The 20725-nt window shown below is 49.3% G+C and overlaps 1 long non-coding RNA gene across 2 annotated transcripts; it reads right to left on the reverse strand.

The window, feature by feature from the left end:
- Positions 1-666: 666 nt before the first annotated feature.
- LOC147111473 (uncharacterized) lies at positions 667-17026 on the reverse strand. Of its 2 annotated transcripts, none has more exons than XR_015079838.1 (3): positions 16776-17026; positions 9085-9459; positions 667-946 (listed from the first exon to the last, which is right to left on the reverse strand). It is a non-coding gene; the product is annotated as an uncharacterized LOC147111473 (long non-coding RNA). The 2 variants fall into 2 exon arrangements; XR_015079839.1 differs by lacking the exon at positions 16776-17026 and adding an exon at positions 16339-16639.
- Positions 17027-20725: the final 3699 nt, after the last annotated feature.

A 20725-nucleotide genomic window follows, 5' to 3' on the forward strand; every position in this document is an offset into this window, starting at 1 on the left:
AAGGTGGTGGCGGCAACTGAGTGGGTTGCTGGGCCATTTCAGAGGGCAGTTAAGATTCAACCACACTGCTGTGGGGTCGGGAGCCACATGTAGGCCAGACCAGGTAAGGACAGCAAATTTCCTTCCCTAAAGGACATTTGTGAACCAGATGGGTTTTTACAGCAATTACTGGTCACATATTATTCCAGATTTATTGGATTAACTGAATTTCTTAGTTGTGCGTGGTGGAATTTGAACTCATGTTGTCAGATCATTAGTCAAGGGCTCTGGATTATTAGTCCAGCAACATAACCACTATACTACCATACCCCTATACAAGCATGACATAGGCTTTGCCAGTGTGACCTCCTTTAACTGTGACTCTGGCCTCTTGTGCATCCTCACCTCTCTTGGTCAACCATTAGTGGCAATGCCTTCAGCCGCCTAGGCCCCACACTCTGAAACCCTCCACCTCACAGTTTCCTCTCCTCCTTTAAGACCCTTTTTAAAACCCACCACTTCAACCAAGATTTTTGTTACCCCTCCTAATATCTTCGTCTTTGACTCCTGTTTTCCTACTGTAAGGAACAGTTTCATAGCTTGCACAATTCAGCCAGCTTAAAAAGCTATTTCCCAGTTATCCACTGGGTTTTCTTTACATAATGTAAGAAGTCACACAACACCAGGTTATAGTCCAACAGCTTTATTTGAAATCACAAGCTTTCGGAGCGCTGCTCCTTCGTCAGGTGAAGTGGAGAAATGCATAAAGACGCAGCTTATATAGTCAGAGAATAATGTCAGATGTTTACAGGTAATCTTTCCAACTGCCATTTATCACACCTCAGCAGAGAGATAATCACAGCGATCAAAGGCGTGAATGGTGTCCAAACAGGTCAGTCAGGAAAACATTACATCAAAGAACAATGAGGTGGGGTCACAAGGGGTCAAATATTGCAGATGCTGGGGTCTGTATGAAAAACAAAAAAAAACAAAAATGTAACAGAGTGAAAACATCTGGGTACCACACCCACAGGTTACAATGCTAAGCTGCATTTCTGACACCCCATTTATAGGACTGTTGGCATCTCTGAAGAGAATTGCTTCTTAATGCAACATGCAAAACAGGTTACTGAGGCAAAGTACCAAATTATATTTAGTGCTTAACAACCACTCGAAATGTGAATAGTTGGGCTCCAGTGATCATTAAATTGTTTGATATGATACTTTATTGAAACATAAATCAAATGAGCAATACATAATGTACAAGACTTTGGGTGATGAGAACAGATCTGAGCAGAGTTTAGTGGATGGTAACAATGGAAAATAAGACCAAGGAACACGGAACATTTAAAAGCACTTTAAGTGATGTGGAAAGGAAGTAGATTCTTATGATAAGAATAACAAGACTGAGACTTTGGCACTTGAATAAAGTAGTCAAATGTAGTAATGTGTTCCACGGTGCTTTACAAAGCGGGAAATGGACATCAAAAAGCAGTTTGGGAGGAGGATTAGGAGAGGTGACCGAAGGAGAAGAGAAAGAGGTAAGTTTTAAAGAGGTCTTTGAAACTGAGGAGAGCGTCTCAGAATGCTGAGGCATGATGGCTAAAGGCTCTCCCGCTGATGGTGGAGCGGAGGGAGGGGCAGCGCTTAAAAGGCGCAAATTGGGTGAGAGGAGGGTGTAAGCTGGAATACAGGGCTAGAGGAGTTTACAGAGGTGGAGTGGAGTGAGGCTATAGCGATATATAAGCAAAGACGCGGACTGTGAAATCAATGTGCTGGGGCAACGGAGAGCCAGTGAGGACAGGGATGATGGAGATGCGTGACTTTGCACAATGTAAAATGTGGCTGGTAGAGTTCTGGGTAAGATTAAATATACTTTCAAATATTTAAAGGAATGTTCAAAGTATCCCCCACTTTGTAGAAGAAAATATTAACCTCAGGCAAGTTTTGATTGATTCTTTTACAAGACCTCAATTCTGTTACTGCCATAGACGATCCCAGGTGACCAGGAGCAGCTCCATTGGAAACAGCTGGAATCCTGACTTTAAGTCAGCCAGAGTCCTGGGAAACCATTCTGTCAACTGAGGGTAGCCAGTCGTATAATTTCTTATATTCAGGTGGTTCCGGAGTTGCTCACAGTCTGGCCGAAACTCATGGCTCTTGCTGTAGATCAGCTTCAAGCTGCACAGGGATACGCCCTGTCGGTGATGTCACCGAAATAGTATAGAAGTGAGGGAGACCCAATACATGGAGCTCCGTGCCAAAAACTGCAAGGCAGTTTTTAAAAAATATATTGAGGGTGTAACTGGTAGAATAGATAAGGGAGAATCAGTGGATGTGGTGTATTTGGACTTTCAGAAGGCTTTCAATAAGGTCCCGCATAAGAGATTAGCGTGTAAAGTTAAAGCACATGGGATTGGGGGTAGAGTACTGTCTTGGATAGAGAACTGGTTGGCAGACAGGAAGCAAAGGGTTGGAATAAACGGGTCTTTTTCCGAGTGGCAGGCAGTGACTAGTGGGGTACCGCAGGAATCGGTGCTTGGACCCCAGCTATTCACAATATATATTAATGTTCTAGATGAGGGAACTAGATGTAATATCTCCAAGTTTGCAGACGGCACAAAGCTGGGTGGGAGTGTGTGCTGTGAGGAGGATGCAGAAAAACTCCAGGATGATTTGGACAGGTTGGGTGATTGGGCAAATGCATGGCAGATGCAGTATAATGTGGATAAATGCGAGGTTATCCACTTCGGTGGCAAAAACAGAAAGGTAGATTATTATCTGAATGGCAATAGATTGGGAGAAGGGGAACTGCAAAGAGACCTGGGTGTCCTTGTGCACCAGTCGCTGAAGGTAAGCATGCAGGTGCAGCAGGCGGTTAAGAAGGCAAATGGTATGTTGGCCTTCATAGCGAGAGGATTCGAGTACAGGAGCAAGGATGTCTTGCTGCATAGAAACATAGAAACATAGAAGATAGGAGCAGGAGTAGGCCATTCGGCCCCTCGAGCCTGCTCCGCCATTTAATGAGATCATGGCTGATCATCCAAATTCAGTACCCTGTCCCTGCTTTCTCTCCATATCCCTTGATCCCTTTAGCCTTAAGAAATATATCTAACTGCTTCTTGAATATATTTAATGAATTGGCCTCAACTGCCTTCTGTGGTAGAGAATTCCACAGGTTCACCACTCTCTGGGTGAAGAAATTCCTCCTCATCTCTGTCCTAAATCGCTTACCCCTTATCTTTATACTGTGACCCCTGGTTCTGGACTCCCCCGCCATCGGGAACATCCTTCCTGCACCTAGTCTGTCTAGTCCTGTTAAAATGTTATAAGTTTCAATGAGTATTAAAAAAAACAGCAGTAGAGAAAATGAAGCAACAGGAGGAATTCACTTCAGGAGGCAGGGGAATGTGAAAGCTAAGAGGGAAAAGCAGAGTAAGTAGAGTATTAAACAAAAAACTTACTTCTGTACTATGTAGTTTGTCCCTGTGATCTCTTGTACGCACTCTTCAAAATATCTCAACAGTTTAATTGATTCCATATTTTTCTTAGTGTTAACCTGCCAGATTTTTCACACTCCCAGAGGGTTCAAAATGTAGGGGACATAATCTTAAAATTGAGACAGGACTATTTCACATAAAGGAGTAATAGACATATGGAATAAGTTACCAGGGAAGGCTGTTGAAAAAATTATTATAAATGGGTCCAAGATGTGATTAGACACACCTCTAGAGAAAACTGATGAAAACGGGAGCAAATTTCCTCTGTGAGCCACAAGTGGATTTACAATTCTGTTACGCAAGGCTTACTGAGGAGATCTTTCCCCATGGTGGGCAGGTGGGCAACCAAAAATGTGTGTTGGGACAAATGGGGCCAGATTTTCAGTGTGCCATGAGGAGGGCTTTTAGGCGTGCGGGGGGCAAAAATCCCGAATTCGGGGGTCCTGACACCATCCCGCCCAAAACCCACCTCCACGTAAGTTTCAAGGGAGGCGGGTACCCGCCCCGCACTGGGACCCGCCGACCCGAGGCGGGAAGGGATTAGTGCCAATTAACTGCCTGTTAACAGGTAGTTAACAGGCAGTTTTTAGCCTAATCCCTATTTTGAGGGGTGTCGTGTGGGAATCCCGACGGCTCCAAACCACGCAAGGTTAGAGCAGGCGGGCCGTCGGGTTGAAGGACTTGGAGGGGTCGCGATGTCGGTGTTCAGGTGAGTGATGGGTGCATTGTAGGATTCGCAAAATTTCCACATTTCCCCAAAGGTTACTATTAATAAAAGGGACCCTGCGTGGACTGTGATGAAATATGCCATTCATCAGGCACTCTGTATTCTCTGTGTTTGATTGTGCCTGTGACTGTGACAAGCAGGGGAGTTTAGTTTCAGTTTCATTTCCTTACCTGTATTGTATTATGTGTAGGGCTCCGCCCATACCTGGCCCCTACTTAAGCAGGCCCCAGCGTGTCTCACAGGCAGTACAGCAGATCTCTGGATGAGAGACACTTCTCCACTGTGTATTACTTTCTGAGTTAATAAAAGCCTTGCTTTGCTCCGTTAACGTTGAGTCTCGGATTCATTGAGGCACATCAATTTTATTAACTCAATTTTCAACGCAATGGATCAACTCTTGAAACCCGAACGTTTGGATTTGGATCCGCATGCTTCGGACGCATCGGCACGATTCGGACACTGGTTTAAGTGTATGGAATTCTTCCTGGACAATTCCGCAGCCATCACAGACGCTACGGACGCTGAAAGTATGAAACTCGGAATCCTGCGGAATTGGGTAAGCCACCGGGTTTACCCCCTCATCCAAGACGCCGACACGTACCCGGCCGCCTGCGACATCCTAAAGGCGCATTACCAGCAGCCTACGAATGAGGTGTACGCTAGGCATCTGCTCGCTACTCGCACACAGCGACCTGGGGAATCGCTGGATGAGTTCCTAGTCACCCTGAAAATGCTTGGCAAAGACTGCAAGTGCCAAGATGTAAAAGCCGCAGTGTACACTGACGAGCTTGTTCGCGATGCCTTTATCACAGGCCTCAGCTCCACTTACATCCGGCAGAGACTACTGGAAAAAACGGGATTGGACCTGAACCAGGCTGTGGACACAGCGCGATCCCTGGATGTGGCCCAGACAAACTCGGACGCCTACTCTTCAGCCCACGCCGCCCACGCCGCCACGTGTGCACCAAGGGCGCCGCCATCTTGGAAGGCATCTTCCCCGCCCGGCAGCCCGACACCGTCGGGGCCCTGCTCTCCCCCCAGAAGCCCTACGACAGCCGCAACGCGTCGGGGCCCCAACTGCTACTTCTGCGGGCAGCCGAAGCACACCAGAAACCTGTGCCCGGCGAAAGGCACCACCTGCTTTAAGTGCGGTAACAAGGGGCACTTCGGGAAGGTGTGCAGAGGGAACCCCGCTGGAAAACCCGCCACCGCCGCGTGTGCGCCGTGGGAGCGGCCATCTTGGACGCCATCTTGCCCGACCTCGTGGGGTCCGCCATCTTGTGAGCAGACAGCGTGGACGCCATCTTGTCTCGATCAGGGCCCTACAGTGGCATCGGTCACAGTGGACCAGACCAGACCGCACCCGCTATCCAAATCAATGGTGGACATCGAGGTAAACGGGTGCGGGGTTAAATGTTTAATTGACAGTGGAAGCACGGAGAGTTTAATCCACCCTGAACTAGCACAACAACTCTCTCTAACGGTGGTCCCTGCTCGGGGCACCATCTCTATGGCTGATAAAACCCAGACATCGACCATTATGGGTTACTGCGCGGTACAATTGTCCGTTAACGGAACTGTATACGATAATTTTAAATTACTAATCATGAAGAGTCTATGTGCGAGCGTGATCTTGGGCCTGGATTTCCAGTGCCACCACCAAAGCATCACGCTCAATTACGGTGGGTCCCAGCCGCCCCTCACAGTGTGCGGTCTGGCTACCCTGAAGGTAAAGCCACCTTCGCTGTTCGCGAACCTTACTCCCAACTGCCGGCCAATAGCGACCAAAAGCAGGAGGTACAGCTGGGAGGACAGGCGGTTTATCGCGACCGAGGTGGACAGGCTGCTGAGGGAGCGCGTTATTGAACGCAGCAACAGCCCGTGGCGCGCCCAAGTGGTGGTGGTGAGGGGTAGCGAGAAGAAACGGATGGTGATCGACTATAGCCAAACGATCAACATGTACACCCAACTAGACGCCTACCCGCTAGCCCACATATCAGAAATGGTGAACCAAATTGCCCAATACCGGGTGTTCTCCACCATCGACCTCAAGTCAGCGTACCACCAGCTCCCTATCAGACCAGAGGACCGCCCGTACACCGCCTTCGAGGCGAACGGACGCCTCTACCAATTCCTCAGAGTCCCCTTTGGGGTGACGAATGGGGTCTCGGTCTTCCAGAGGGAGATGGACCGCATGGTCGATGACCACCACTTGCAGGCAACCTTCCCCTACCTCGACAATGTCACCATCTGCGGTCACAACCAGCAGGATCATGACTCGAACCTCGAAAGGTTCCTGAAAACCGCACAAAAACTCAACCTCACTTACAACGAGGACAAGTGCGTTTTCAACACCACGCACCTCTGCATACTAGGCAGCGTGGTGGAGAATGGGGAAATCGGACCAGACCCCGACCGATTGCGCCCCCTACGGGAGCTGCCCCTGCCCAACACTCCCAAAGCCCTGAAAATGTGCCTGGGGTTATTTTCTTATTGTGCCCAATGGGTCCCCAACTACTCCGACAAAGCCCGCCCCCTCTTGAAAGCATCCTCTTTTCCGCTCTCTGCTGAGGCCCACGCCGCCTTCAAAAGCATTAAGCGGGATGTTGAACGGGCCACGCTACAGGCAGTGGACGAGAACACTCCCTTTCAAGTGGAAAGTGATGCGTCTGACTTTGCCTTGGCGGCCACCCTCAACCAGGCGGGGCGGCCCGTAGCTTTCTTCTCGAGGACCCTCCAAGGGCCCGAGATCAGACACTCCTCCGTGGAAAAGGAGGCCCAAGCCATCATGGGGGCAGTGCGCCACTGGCGCCACTACCTAGCCGGCAAACGCTTCACCCTACTTACCGACCAGCGGTCAGTAGTGTTTATGTTTAATAATAAACAGAAGGGGAAGATTAAAAATGATAAGATTCTCAGGTGGCGGATCGAGCTCTCCACCTTCGAGTATGACATCATTTACCGGCCAGGGGCCCTTAACGAATCCCCCGACGCCCTCTCACGAGGGATGTGTGCCAGCGCCACCGGGGATCGGCTACAGACCCTCCACAACGACCTCTGCCACCCAGGGGTCACACGGCTGTTCCACTTCATAAAGTCCCGCAACTTACCCTACTCGATTGAGGAAGTTCGGTCTCTGACCAGGAACTGCCGCACTTGCGCTGAGTGCAAGCCTCGGTTCTACCGCCCAGATAGAGCCCACTTAATCAAAGCTACACGGCCCTTTGAGCAGCTCAGCTTAGATTTCAAGGGCCCCCTCCCGTCAGTCGACCGCAATGTTTACTTCCTGAACATTGTGGACGAATACTCCCATTTCCCATTCGCCTTCCCCTGCCCAGACATGACCAGCGCCACGGTCATTAAATGCCTCAACAGCCTGTTCTGCCTGTTCGGTATGCCGAGCTACATCCATACGGATAGGGGGGCGTCCTTCATGAGTGAAGAGCTACGCCAGTACATGCTGTCCAGGGGGATCGACACGAGCCGTACCACCAGCTACAACCCCCAGGGTAACGGCCGGGTGGAGCGAGAGAACGGGACAGTATGGAAAGCAGTCACTCTAGCTCTAAGGACCAAGGGCCTCCCTATCTCCCGCTGGCAGGAAGTCCTCCCAGATGTGCTCCATTCGATACGGTCGCTATTGTGTACTGCCACTAATGCCACGCCCCATGAACGAATGTTTGTCTTTTCCGGAAATCCACCTCAGGCGTATCCATGCCGTCATGGCTCTCCACCCCAGGTCCGGTATTTGTACGAAGGCATGTGAGGGGCCACAAGACGGACCCTCTCGTGGAGTCAGTGCACCTACTCCACGCCAACCCCCAATACGCGTATGTCCGGCACGCCGACGGAAGGGAGGACACCGTGTCCATAAAAGACATCGCCCCAGCCGGTAACGACAACAACCATGACAACAACAGCAACAACGATCACAGCAACTCTTACCCACCCACTATCCTTTCATCACCCCGGAAGAACATCGAACAACGGTGCCCCCACCAACTACCCCTTCAACAACCCTGGCGGCGCCCCCAGCAGAGACCCAGGAGGCCACCGGGGACACCCAGCCGACACCCACGGCACCACAACAGCTACGTCGGTCACAGAGGACTATCAAACCCCCGAACAGACTAAATCTGTAGAAGGGGTGAATGTGATGAAATATGCCATTCATCAGGCACTCTGTATTCTCTGTATTTGATTGTGCCTGTGACTGTGACAAGCAGGGGAGTTTAGTTTCAGTTTCATTTCCTTACCTGTATTGTATTGTGTGTAGGGCTCCGCCCATACCTGGCCCCTACTTAAGCAGGCCCCAGCGTGTCTCACAGGCAGTACAGCAGATCTCTGGATGAGAGACACTTCTCCACTGTGTATTACTTTCTGAGTTAATAAAAGCCTTGCTTTGCTCCGTTAACGTTGAGTCTCGGATTCATTGAGGCACATCATGGACATTATAAAAAAGGGTACCCAAAGATGGCGTCTGCACCTCGTGGCTGAAAGCCGGCAAGATTTTAAAAGCTTGGACTCTGTGGCACAAGCAGCTTTTGGGGAAATCAAAACCTAAAATGCAGTTTCTGTGAAGAAGGACTTTTGTATTTTGAAAAGCAGACAGCAGGACTTTGAATTATGCATTAAGCCAAATCATAGACAGACCAAAACCAGTTAGGCCTATACTTGAGGCCATCAAGCGGTTTGCATAAATAATCGGAAACAGCTTAAGGAAGCCATTGAGGCTGGACAGGCCGATTAAGATGCATTAATAACAATACAGCTCAGGCATCAGGCCAGTAGGTGCGATCACCGGCCATCTAAAAACAGTTAGTTTAGATTGCTACAATTATTTAAACTAGCCCGCCAAAATTGGGACAATGAACTAACCTGATTTGGCGCACAGATAAGGACCATCCAAAGGAGTATAACTGAAGGCCCCGGGTAGCAATCTCTCTCTTCTCTTGCTCTCTTGCTCTTCCTCCTGCTCCCCGCCCTCGTGGCTGCTGCTTTTTCCCCGTCCCACGCTTGCCGCCTGGCCACTGCCCGTGCCTTTCCCATCCCATCAGGAACGCCCGGCACTTGCACCAGGACATGGACAAACCAGGCCAGGCGAGGCGGGATGAGACGAGGCGAGGTGATGAGATGAGATGAATCGGGAAAGGATTGAAGAACGCTTCAAATGATCGGGCCTTCAATTCAGCTGACCTGCGACTGTCTTCATGCAAACTCCAACTGCCGCTCGAGGAAGAGGAACCATCATACCTGCGAGGTAAAGTACCCAAGCAAAGACTTTAACCTTGGGGTACTTGTACCTGGAAGACGCCCTTGCAGCACTCCGAGACCATGTGGCGACGGCAAGCCCCAGAGAGCACAAAGAGTGAACCCCAAGCCCCACCGCTGTTTGAATTCAGCAGATTTTGGATTGGTGAGCATGAATTCTGGCCCCTCATAGCTTAATCTAGTTAGGTATAGGGGATGGGATAAGGATAAGGGGATTGTTAAGATAGTTGTTTTCCCTCGATGTGCCGTGTGTTCCCCATTCCCTGTATAAGTATAGTTATTTGTATTTGCCTGTAATTTTATACTAGTACAGGAAACTTTCTGATATCCGGCACTGATGGGACCGAGCTGGTGCCGTACCATCAAAAGTGCCGGACATACCAGCGTTAATGTTGAAACATACGGAACTGAAAAGCTCCGTGTGAATCAACAAACCCTGTTGCTTAGCAACAGCTTCAAAACAGTCGGCTACAGCTGCAAGCGTCTCGAGCTGAAGCTGTTGCTATAGCTACAGACCTTGCAGTGCCTGATTGGGGGAAAAAAAGCAAAGAGAACTAAAAAAACTTATAGAAAACGGCTCCTGATTTTTGCTATTAGATCGAGTATTCCGGACATATAACCTCCGGATAAACCAAAGTTTCCTGTAACTTCTCATAAGATTGTGTTAATTTCTATTTTAATAAAATCTTGGTTTTCTTACATCCAAACCACCTGTCTATTCGAGTCTTTTCTGTATCACCGCCTGTACCTAAGTCCGGTATCTAGAACCCAGGGGCGTGGGAGCGATTCGAACCACTCACAAACAGTCAGGGGCATAACTGACTGGGCGCACGCGCCAACCACACCACCCCACTACTGCATGAGTGCAAAGGTAAGTGTGTTTGATGTGTCTAAAGTGTGTACAGATGTTTAAATTACCTGTATTACCTTAACAGCCTTTCTTCCTCTAGGCGTCGGGAGTCCATCACTCAGCTGGCACAGAAAGCAGAACGGCTGCGATCTGTCAAAAGTGACAGCCTTCAGCTTTCAGTGCCAGTGAGAGTTCTAACTGAGCCTGCGTAGAAGGACTCAGGTTAGAAGTCAGACTGTCAGTGTTTGACAGCTTCAAACAGCTGTGAGACACTGATATTTCATCTGTCAAAAGGTCTTGACAGATGAAATTTCAGTCTGTGACATCACCTGTTGCTGGGTGGCCCTTAATTGGCCTGCTGAGCCCGCTGGGCGGGCTCAACAAGGTCAATCAAGGGAAAATCACGTCGATTGGCTGGAAGTCGATGGAGGCGGGACTAAAACCCGAAAGTTGTAGTCCCACCTCCTTCCCGACTGCTGAATGAAAATCCAGCCCATGGTCTTTTCCTAAAATTCCTCAGACACCTATCTTTGCAGGCCTCGGTCTTCGCACATTCCCAGGGATCCCGGCGGCAGCCTGCCATGAATATATAATGAGCCAGGGCAGCAGGCAGAGGGAGGGGTGGGAAACGTAAAATCTAGCCCATGGAATGTTACGTTACGTTCTTACGCGTCTCACAGAAAAGACCAATTTTCAGAACAGCACTACTGAACCACAGAACAGAAAATGCTGGAAACACTCAACATGTGAAGAGAGAAACAGAGTTAACAGCCACGATTTTGCAAATAGATGCAGCTTGGGAGCAGGTCAGCTGGTTTCCGGGTTCCCGTCCCACCCCCAACTGCATCCGGCCAACGGACGTGATTTTACGTTGATTGGCCATGTTAAGCATGCCATGCGGGCTTGCCAGGAAGCCGGTCAGATGATGTCATTTGATGAAGCATCATCTGCCAGTTTTCTTAAAGGGACCACGCACAATTTTTTTTGACAGCTCATTTCTCAGTGTTTGACAGCATTGAGGTGCTGCAAACACTGACAATGACTGTTCATAGGTGAGCTCTTGCACCCAGGCTCTCCAATGACTCCCTCCATAGGTTGGAACAGGTGGCAGCTGCAGGTGAGGTTACAGAAGCAATCTGTCACTGGTGAGAGAGGTTTTCCCAATGAGGTGAGACTAGACAGCCAATTCAAAACTAGTTACCTACAGAAAAGTGTAAATGCATTAAAAATGATTTTCCCAACATTTTCTTACCTCTGAAACTCACAAGTGCACCATTGGATCCTTCACACCACTTCTGCAGCTGTCATCAGTGCAGAAACATTACATCAGACTCACAACATGTCACACTTACCTGGTGTGGTGTCCGGACGTCGGGGAACTCGAGGCAGAAGCGGCAAAATTGAAAAAGAGCCTGTTAACAAGTATCAAGTGCCTGTTAACAGCCAGGTAAGTGGTTATAATCCTCTTCCCGCCGCTAGGTGTCGGGTCCATGCGCAAATCAGGGACCCGACACTTGGGAAGCTTGATTGGAGGCGGGTTGACAGCGGGTTTCCTACCCGCTGTCAATCTTTGCGATTTTGACAGTGGTCCCGCCTCCAATCCTGCACTCTGAGGACCGGCAAAATTCCAGCCAATGTTTCTGGTCATTGAACTTTCATCAGAACTGGAAGATATTACAGAGGAACAGCTTTTAAGCAAATGCAGAGCCACGGAAAGGGGGGCAGGAAAAGAACAAAAGGGAACGGTCTGTGATAGGGTGGCGAGCAGGAGTGATTAAATGACAAAAAAGATGATGGTGCGAGGCAAAAGGAGGTGATAATGAGACAGGTAAAGAAAAAAGAAAGACCTGCATTTATATAGCGTCTTTCATGACCATCGGATGCCCCAAATCGCTTTACAGCCAATGAAGTACTATTTTTTAATTGAAGTGTAGTCACTGTTGTAATGTAGGAAATGCAGCAGCCAATTTGCACACAGCAAGCTCCCACAAACAGCAATGTTATAATGACCAGATAATCTGTTTTTAGTGATGTTGATTGAGGGATAAATATTGGCCAGGACACCAGGGATAACTCCCCTGCTCTTCTTCGAAATAGTGCCATGGGATCTTTTTACATCCACTTGAGAAAGCAGACAGGGCTTTAAGTTTAACATTTCATCTGAAAGGCATCACCTCTAACAGTGCAGCATTCCCTCAGTGCTGCATTGAAGTGTCAGCCTAGATTTTTATGCTCAACATCTCTTGCCATGGGACTTGAACCCACAACCTATCTGACTCAGAGGCGAAGGTGCTACCCACTGAGCCACACTGACACCAAAAGATGGGTTCAGAGGAAGTGTAAGTGGTTACAGTAGAATGGCAGAGGGGGAGGGTAACATGGAAAATCTGGCAAAGAGAAGGCCGATAATGTGGCAGAAAAAAGGCAGGTAGACCCCAGGGGTGCGGTCCACCCCGCTGACCGTGCACCGATAGGGGATCTCCACACCAAGGACCAGCCAGCACCTTCTCCACTCCCAGTGGCTCTGGTGCAGCCTTTGTAGTTATTTAATTTTTCAACGTTTTCAATGTCCGCACGATATTAAGCATTTATTAAATGATTTGGCTGTTACATTTTTCTTATCTATTATTTATATCAAATTTATCATTTCCATGTCGCTCGCATTAATTGTTGCCTGAGCGGCAGTATCTTTAGCGAAATGTCCTCAGATGTAAACATCTGGATTCCTCTTCAGCTGCTCCACAGACATCCTGGCTGGTCTTACTGTTACAGACACCTCCCCCACCTGGGCTCCCCACTGGGGGTCGGAATCCCACCGGGAGTCCGGAAAAAGCATTTAAATTAGCCTGACCACGAAAAATTTGCTGAGGTCAGTAGCAGCCAAGTCAGGCAGGGGCAAAGCATGACCTGCTAACTTCCCATCAGGATTTCGCCAAAAAAAATCCTGCAATGCTTCTCATCATCCTATGCTGCTACTTAGTGATTTCAACATTGCCTGTAATACATCATGGTGCTGCAGGCGACAGACACAGGGTCAGTCCCTGGAAAATGGGCCGGAGCCAGGGTGGGACCAGGGCAGTGGGCCGGGGTCATGGTGGGATCAGGGCAGTGGGCAGAAGTGAGCTAGGGTCATGGTAGGATCAGGGCAGTGGGCAGAAGTGAGCTGGGGTCATGGTAGGATCAGGGCAGTGGGCAGAAGTGAGCTGGGGTCATGGTAGGATCAGGGCAGTGGGCAGAAGTGAGCTGGGGTCATGGTAGGATCAGGGCAGTGGGCAGAAGTGAGCCGGGGTCATGGTGGGATCAGAGCAGTGGGCAGGGGTCATGGTGGGATCAGGGCAGCAGGCAGAAGTGGGCAGGGGTCATGGTGGGATCAGGGTGGTGGGCAGAAGTGGGCTGGGGTCATGGTGGGATCAGGGCAGTGGGCAGAAGTGGGCAGAAATCATGGTGGGATCAGGGCAGCGGGCAGAAGTGGGCAGGGGTCATGGTGGGATCAGGGCAGCGGGCAGAAGTGGGCAGGGGTCATGGTGGGATCAGGGCAGTGGGCAGAAGTGGGCAGGGGTCATGGTGGGATCAGGGCAGTGGGCAGAAGTGAGCCAGGGTCATGGTTGGATCAGGGCAGTGGGCAGACGTGAGCCGGGGTCATGGTGGGATCAGGACAGTGGGTAGAAGTGGGCTGGGGTCATGGTGGGATCAGGGCAGTGGGTAGAAGTGGGCTGGGGTCATGGTGGGATCAGGGCAGTGGGTAGAAGTGGGCTGGGGTCATGGTGGGATCAGGACAGTGGGTAGAAGTGGGCTGGGGTCATGGTGGGATCAGGGCAGTGGGTAGAAGTGGGCTGGGGTCATGGTGGGATCAGGGCGGTGGGTAGAAGTGGGCTGGGGTCATGGTGGGATCAGGGCAGTGGGCCGGGGTCATGGTGGGATCAGGGCGGTGGGTAGAAGTTCCACCAACTCTTGATGGAGTTTATAAGATCACAAGAAACACATTCAGCCCATCTTAGCTCATCCAACCAAAAGAAAACTTGCAGACTTGATTAGCTATCTAACTTGTAGGGTTCTCAAAATTCCCACATTCCCCAAAAGCTATGGATAAAGGGACCCTGCATGGAAAAGTTGCTAAAAAGGGGTACCCAAAATGGCTTCTGCAAACTCATGACCAAAAGTACAGGATTTTAAAAGCAAGGCCCTGCAAACAGGCAGGCACCTTTTTCAAACCTGAAACGAAACTTAAGATGCATAAATCTATGAAGAGACTTTGTGGAGCCAGACAGCTAAAGCAAACACAGAATATGTATTCATTCGCCTTGAAACAGATCAGGTTAGAATGGGCCTAAATCGAGGCCATTAGGTTTCTGCATATTTAATCGGTAACAGCTCACAGAAGCCATCAAGTCAAACCCGATTAAGTTTCATAAATAACAAACAGCCAGGACATCGAAACCATTAAACACAGAGACAACCACTCCAGAAGTCGCTAAAGTAAATAGCTGTAATCATTTTAAATGAGCCCGCCAAAAGTTAGACAAAGGACTGACCTGATTTGGCGCGCAGATAAGGAATGAAGAATCGGGTATAATTGTAGGCCCATTGGTAGTGATCGGTCTGTTAGCTCGTGTAGCGTAGCGCTCTTGCTCTTATCTCTTGCCTCTCGTTCTCGTGCCCTGGCCTCGTGGCGGGCTCTCTTCTCACTCCCCGTGCCGCTCAACACCAAGGACGCCCATTACTACACCGAGGGCCCAACACGGGAGGAGAACGAGACCCGAGTTTGAAACCACACAGGACACACAGGCCACAAACGGGCAGACGAGACGAGGCGAGACGAAGAATACGGTAAACCAATAAAGGCAGAGAAGGGCAGCGGAAAGACGCGTTGGGGAACAAGCGCCTAGTTATAAGCTGGCGTTTGGTGAATAAGTTGGCGTTACATGCATGGACAGTAAAACCTCAATGGACAGTAATAGCCCAGTTGAAGAATAAGCTGGTGTTCGAAGCTTGGGTAGGAAATTCATTAAACGGTAAAGACCGCCAACCAACCCCCAACCGCAGCAATACCGTTGGCGACCGCCCGAAGAAGAAGAAGGCCCATCGCGATGAAGTACTCGACGAAGACGTTAACGGAGAAAAAGGGAGGGTGCCTCGCACAAACAACTTGAGCGCCGCGCCCTGTGATCACGTGGCGACGAGATACCCCAAAGGACAGAAAGAGCGAACCTCAAAACCCCACCATCTAAAGCAACAGGTTTCGAATTGGTGAGCATGAAATCCTGGCCCCTCATAGCTTAATCTAGTTAGGTATAGGGGGTGGGATAAGGATAAGGGGAATTTTAATGTATTTGTTTCCCTCGATGTGCCGTGTGTTCCCCATTCCCATGTAAGTGTATTAACTGTTTATGCCTGTAACTATACCAGTAATTCTCAGTAGTATTTTGTTTTATTCAGACTTTTAATAAAATTTGGTTTTCTTGCACCAAACCACTTGTCTACTCGATTTTCTGTATCGCCGCCTGTACCTAAGTCCAGTGTCTAGAACCCAGAGGGTGTGGGAGCGATTCGAACCGCTCAGAGACAGTCAGGGGCAGAACTGACTGGGCACACGTCACACACACCAAAACCCCCTACAAACTGTATCTTGAATGAATCTAACGTTAACACCTTCACTACCCTACCAAAAAACTCAATCTAAGTGTAGATCATGCATTGCTTGAAGTTTTTCTTGACATTTGTCCTAAGTTGTCCTCTTGAAAGTTTTAGTCTATACCCTCTTATTCTAGTGTCTTGGTTTACCCTGACGTAATACACCAGATTTATTTTATTTATGCCAATTAGTAACTTGCAAATGTGTAAATGGTCCCCTCTCAGCCATCACCTTTGATGCCAGAGATCAGCTTTTTCTGTGGCTTGAATGTTGCCTGACCTGCCAAGTGTTTCCAGTATTTCCTGTTCCTCTTAATACATTGGCCCAGAAATTCGTGTCGGGGGCTTCCCGCGGGTGCAAGCCCCCGACCTACACTTACCTAGCGCGCCGGCAGTTGAGGCCTGGGCCTGCGTGCATTTCCTCTCTGTGGCCCGGTCCAGCTCCCGGCGTGCTGTGCTTGCGTGATCCAGCGGCGTACTTAGTGCAATGTGTCGGCTGGGATCACGTGAGCGCTGGCCAACCAATCGGAGGATGCAAAAGTTCATTCATGAGTTTGACAGAAAGAACTGTCAAACTCATGAAAACTCCGGGCGCCCAAAACAGTACTTAACCTTAAAATAAATTTGAAAAAAAATCACACTATTTAAATCAACTATAAATAACATTAAATAACTATTTTAAACAATAATTTAAATTTTTGAAAAAAATAATTTTATAAAAAATCGGGGCTAAAAATACACTTAAATTACTGTAAAGTATTTAAAAATAATAAATCTGTGGAAAAAATGTTCTAATTTTAATTAATTGACCACTTACCTTTTAAAATGAAGTCCTTACGTCTGTTTTTTTAATGTGTAAAATGTAGAGGCCTTCACGCACGGGCAAACCTGTAAAAAAAAGAGGAAGTTCAACGCGCACGCGCAGACTCCTGCGCACACGCGTTCGACCTCTGAACCCCTTGGTTCAGAGGATCGGAAATGCCGGTTTCCCGCGCATGCGTAGTGCATGCAAGAAACCGGCACTTCCATCGGGTCCACGCGTGAGTACTCCGTCCGTACTCACGCGTTGGGACCCGAATTTCTGGGCCATTATAATCAACTTATCTCTGTGACAAAAAAAATGGTGTCTTTTTTTAGCTTGGCAGTGATTCCTTTAATAGAGTCACAATATGTAAAGAAGGAAAAACCAGTTGCATTTACAATCTTTGTCCCGAGCCTAATTTCATTCAAATATTGTAAAGACTTAAGTTCAATTATCTTTGACATTAACTTGAGGGAAGAGTCAAGCTATACAGTTGAACAAAAATATACTGCATGATTTATTTAGTAATGTGCGTAACTGAAAACTCTTTTGGATTTAGCTGACATTTATTGAAATCTATAAATTCCAGTAATTATTACAGAATCTATGAGCGCGATCTTGCCAACCCTGGGGAGGCGGGTATGGAGGCGGGACTGCCGGAAAAATGGCAGAATCTGGGGGCGGGTGCCCAACCCGCCTCCATGACATCTTGCCAGGAGGTGGGTAGCCGTCCCGCGCCAGATCCCGTCTCCTTGGAGGCGGGAAGGGATTACAACCACTTAACTGCCTGTTAACAAGTAGTTAACTGGCAGAAAATAGGATTATCCCCTTTTTGCCCACACAAGTGCGGGCTTCCCGAAGGCTCCAAAACACGCCAGGGTCAGCGAGGCGAGTAGTGGGTCTGCGGCGGTCGGAGGGATCCAAAAGTGTGCTGTGGAGGTGAGTGATGGGTGCAAGTGTGGAGAGGTGAGTATCTGAGGTAAGTGCAAGTGTTAGAAAAAGTGTACTTACCTTTGTTTCTTCCTGCAGGCTTCAATCGGTGGGTATGCGGAGAGTCTCACACCTCCGCTGCAGAGATGACAGATGGTCGTTGCATTCTCCAATGCAACAACCATCTCATTTCTGCAAAAGAAAGAGGTTTGATGAGTTCTTGTATTCAAGAACTCATCAAACTACAGAGAATGTCAGTGTTTGACAGCTTCACAGAGCTGTCAAACGATGACAATTCATCTGTGGACAGATGAAACGTCATATGTTGATGTTCTCTGTAACCGGCTTTCCCTTAATAGGCCTGCTAAGCCCGCTGGGCGGGCTTAACAAGGTCAATCAAGGGAAAATAGCGTGGGTTGGCCAGAATTTGATGGAGGCGGGACTGAAACCCAACAAGTGGGAGTCCCGCCTCCAAAAGCTCCCCATTGAGAAAATCCAGCCCATAGAATCATACAGCACAGAAGGAGCCCATTCAGCCCGTCGTGCCTGTGCCGGCTCTTTGAAAGAGCTATCCAATTAGTCCCACTCCCCTGCTCTTTCCCCATAGCCCTGCAAATGTTTCCTCTTCAAGTATATATTCAATTCCCTTTTGAAAGTTACTATTGAATCTGCTTCTTCCACCCTTTCAGGCAGTGCATTCCAGATCATAACAACTCGCTGCATAAGGTGAGTTAGTTCCTACAATAGATAATAACATAAGAAAAGAATAGCTATATATACAGAAGTTTAATTATAGAATACATAGATTAGTATAGAGATTACAAACCACATTGTAAACAGAAAGTGCATGTAGTCATAAAATATTAGTACAAAATAGATGGAAACCAAGAAAATATAATTGAAAAAAGTAAGATTAGTCAGAGTGGAAAATAGTGGGCAAAAGATAATCAGCACGACTCAAATTTAATAACAACTTATAGAATCTGCTGGAGAACACAATGCCACGAATTGCTAATGATAAAACAGCTCAGTGTGGCAGAGCCACTGAGGGATTTTGAACAACTGTACATAATTCCCTTTAACGAGGTTTTACTCCAACCTAAGTCTGTACCAGTCTGTTAGTGATTTCTGTGCTTGTACATACTGTTTGCATGCACGGGGCGTGGTCCCTTTAAGACTGCGGCAAAGCGCGGGTAAACGCGATGACGTCATGCCACTAATCACGTGACCACCCAAGCGCAGGAGAAACGTGATGACGTCATGACGCCATCCACGGGACCGCCCTGGCAGTCCTCGTGGAGCCTCCGACCAGCAAAGACCTGTTTTCGTGGTTCTCCTGTATCGATCTCGACAAACTGTTTAAACTCGTCAGTTCTGCGTTAAAACTTGTTTGTTTGATCGCCTGAGTCGACCTCAGTTCTTAGATAGGAATTTGGCAATTCCTACATTGGTGACCCCGTCTTTTGCGAACGTTTTTCGCGAAAAGAACACTACATGGAGGCCAACGCCGTTTCGTTGAAGCTACCGCAGTTCTGGGAGCAGCAGGCGACCTCGTGGTTCATCCAGGTCGAAGCCCAGTTCGCTCTGAGAGGCATCATTGCAGATCAAACTAAATACCTCTACGTGGTCTCGGCACTCGAAAGCTCCACCGCTTCGCAGATCATCAGCCTCCTCGGGAACCCTCCAATGGAGGGCAAGTATGATACCATCAAGGCACGGTTGCTGCAAGTATTCGGGCTCACTAAATCAGAGCGCGCACATCGATTGCTCGCCATGCCTGGGCTGGGGGACTCCAAGCCTTCGGAATTGATGAGCCAAATGCCCACACTCCTGGGCGCCGAACTGGAATGCTTCCTTTTCCGGGAACTCTTCTTCAGCCAGCTGCCTGAGCAGGTGTAAGCTGCCCTGGCCAGATCCGAGGTAGAAGACTGCGTGGCACTCGCGGCAGAGGCGGACAAAATATTCGTGGTCACGCAGCAGTACTGCACCACCACGAGGCGCCCATCCCCCGCGGAAGCCGCCACGAGGTGCCCCTCCCCCACAGGCGCCGCCACAGCTCGTCAGTCAACAGGGCTGTGTTTCTACCACGCGCAGTTCGGCATGAAGACAAGACGGTGCCGTCCTCCCTGCAGCTTCCCCCCCCAAAAAAACAACTGCGAATAATGAGGAACAGGTCTAATGGGCGCCGCGCGGCCGCCATGGCGATCGGCAATGCGGGCAAGCTGCTTTTCATTACCGACACGCTCTCCGGCCGTCGTTTTCTGTGCGACACCGGAACGCAGTGCAGCATATTGCCGGCTTCCCCCTCGATGTTCAGGCAGGGAAGCACGGCCTCGCCCTACAAGCGGCCAATGGCGGAGCGATTCGGACGTTCGGCAGATGGCGTGTGGAGGTTTGCTTCGGGGAGCAACGTTTTCACTGGGGGTTCATTACGGCCAAGGTTTCGCAAACCATTCTCGGCGCGGATTTCCTGTGCGCCAACAGCCTCCTGGTCGACGTGAAAAACCAGCGGTTGATCAACGCGGCAACCTTCAATTCCATCCCCTGTTACTGCAGTAACACTACGTCACGCACGGTCGCCTGTGCTTTCCCAACTCCTGACGAGTTCGCCCGTCTGCTCGCAGAATTTCCCGACCTGACGAGACCCACGTTCTCCTCCACGGCCACGAAACATGGTGTGGAACACCACATTACCACCAACGGTCCCCCGGTCTACACGCGAGCTCGGCACCTGGATCCTGGCAAGCTGGCGGTTGCAACGGCGGAGTTCGCCACCATGGAACGTTTAGGGATTATTCGCCAGTCGAATAGTCCCTGGTCTTCACCCCTTCATATCATTCCGAAGCCTGGCGGCAGATGACGACCTTGTGGCAACTATCAACGCCTGAACGACGCCACCACTCCGGATCGGTACCCGATCCCCCACATCCAAGATTTCTCTGCCCATTTGGCAGGAAGCAACTTCTTCTCCAAAGTCGACCTCGTCCGGGGCCACCACCAGGTCTCAGTGCACCCACAGGATGTCCAGAAGACCG

This window comes from Somniosus microcephalus, chromosome 10 (genome assembly GCF_052327205.1).
Source record: "Somniosus microcephalus isolate GS21.2 chromosome 10, FLI_Smic_1.0, whole genome shotgun sequence".
Taxonomy (NCBI): Eukaryota; Metazoa; Chordata; class Chondrichthyes; order Squaliformes; family Somniosidae; genus Somniosus; species Somniosus microcephalus.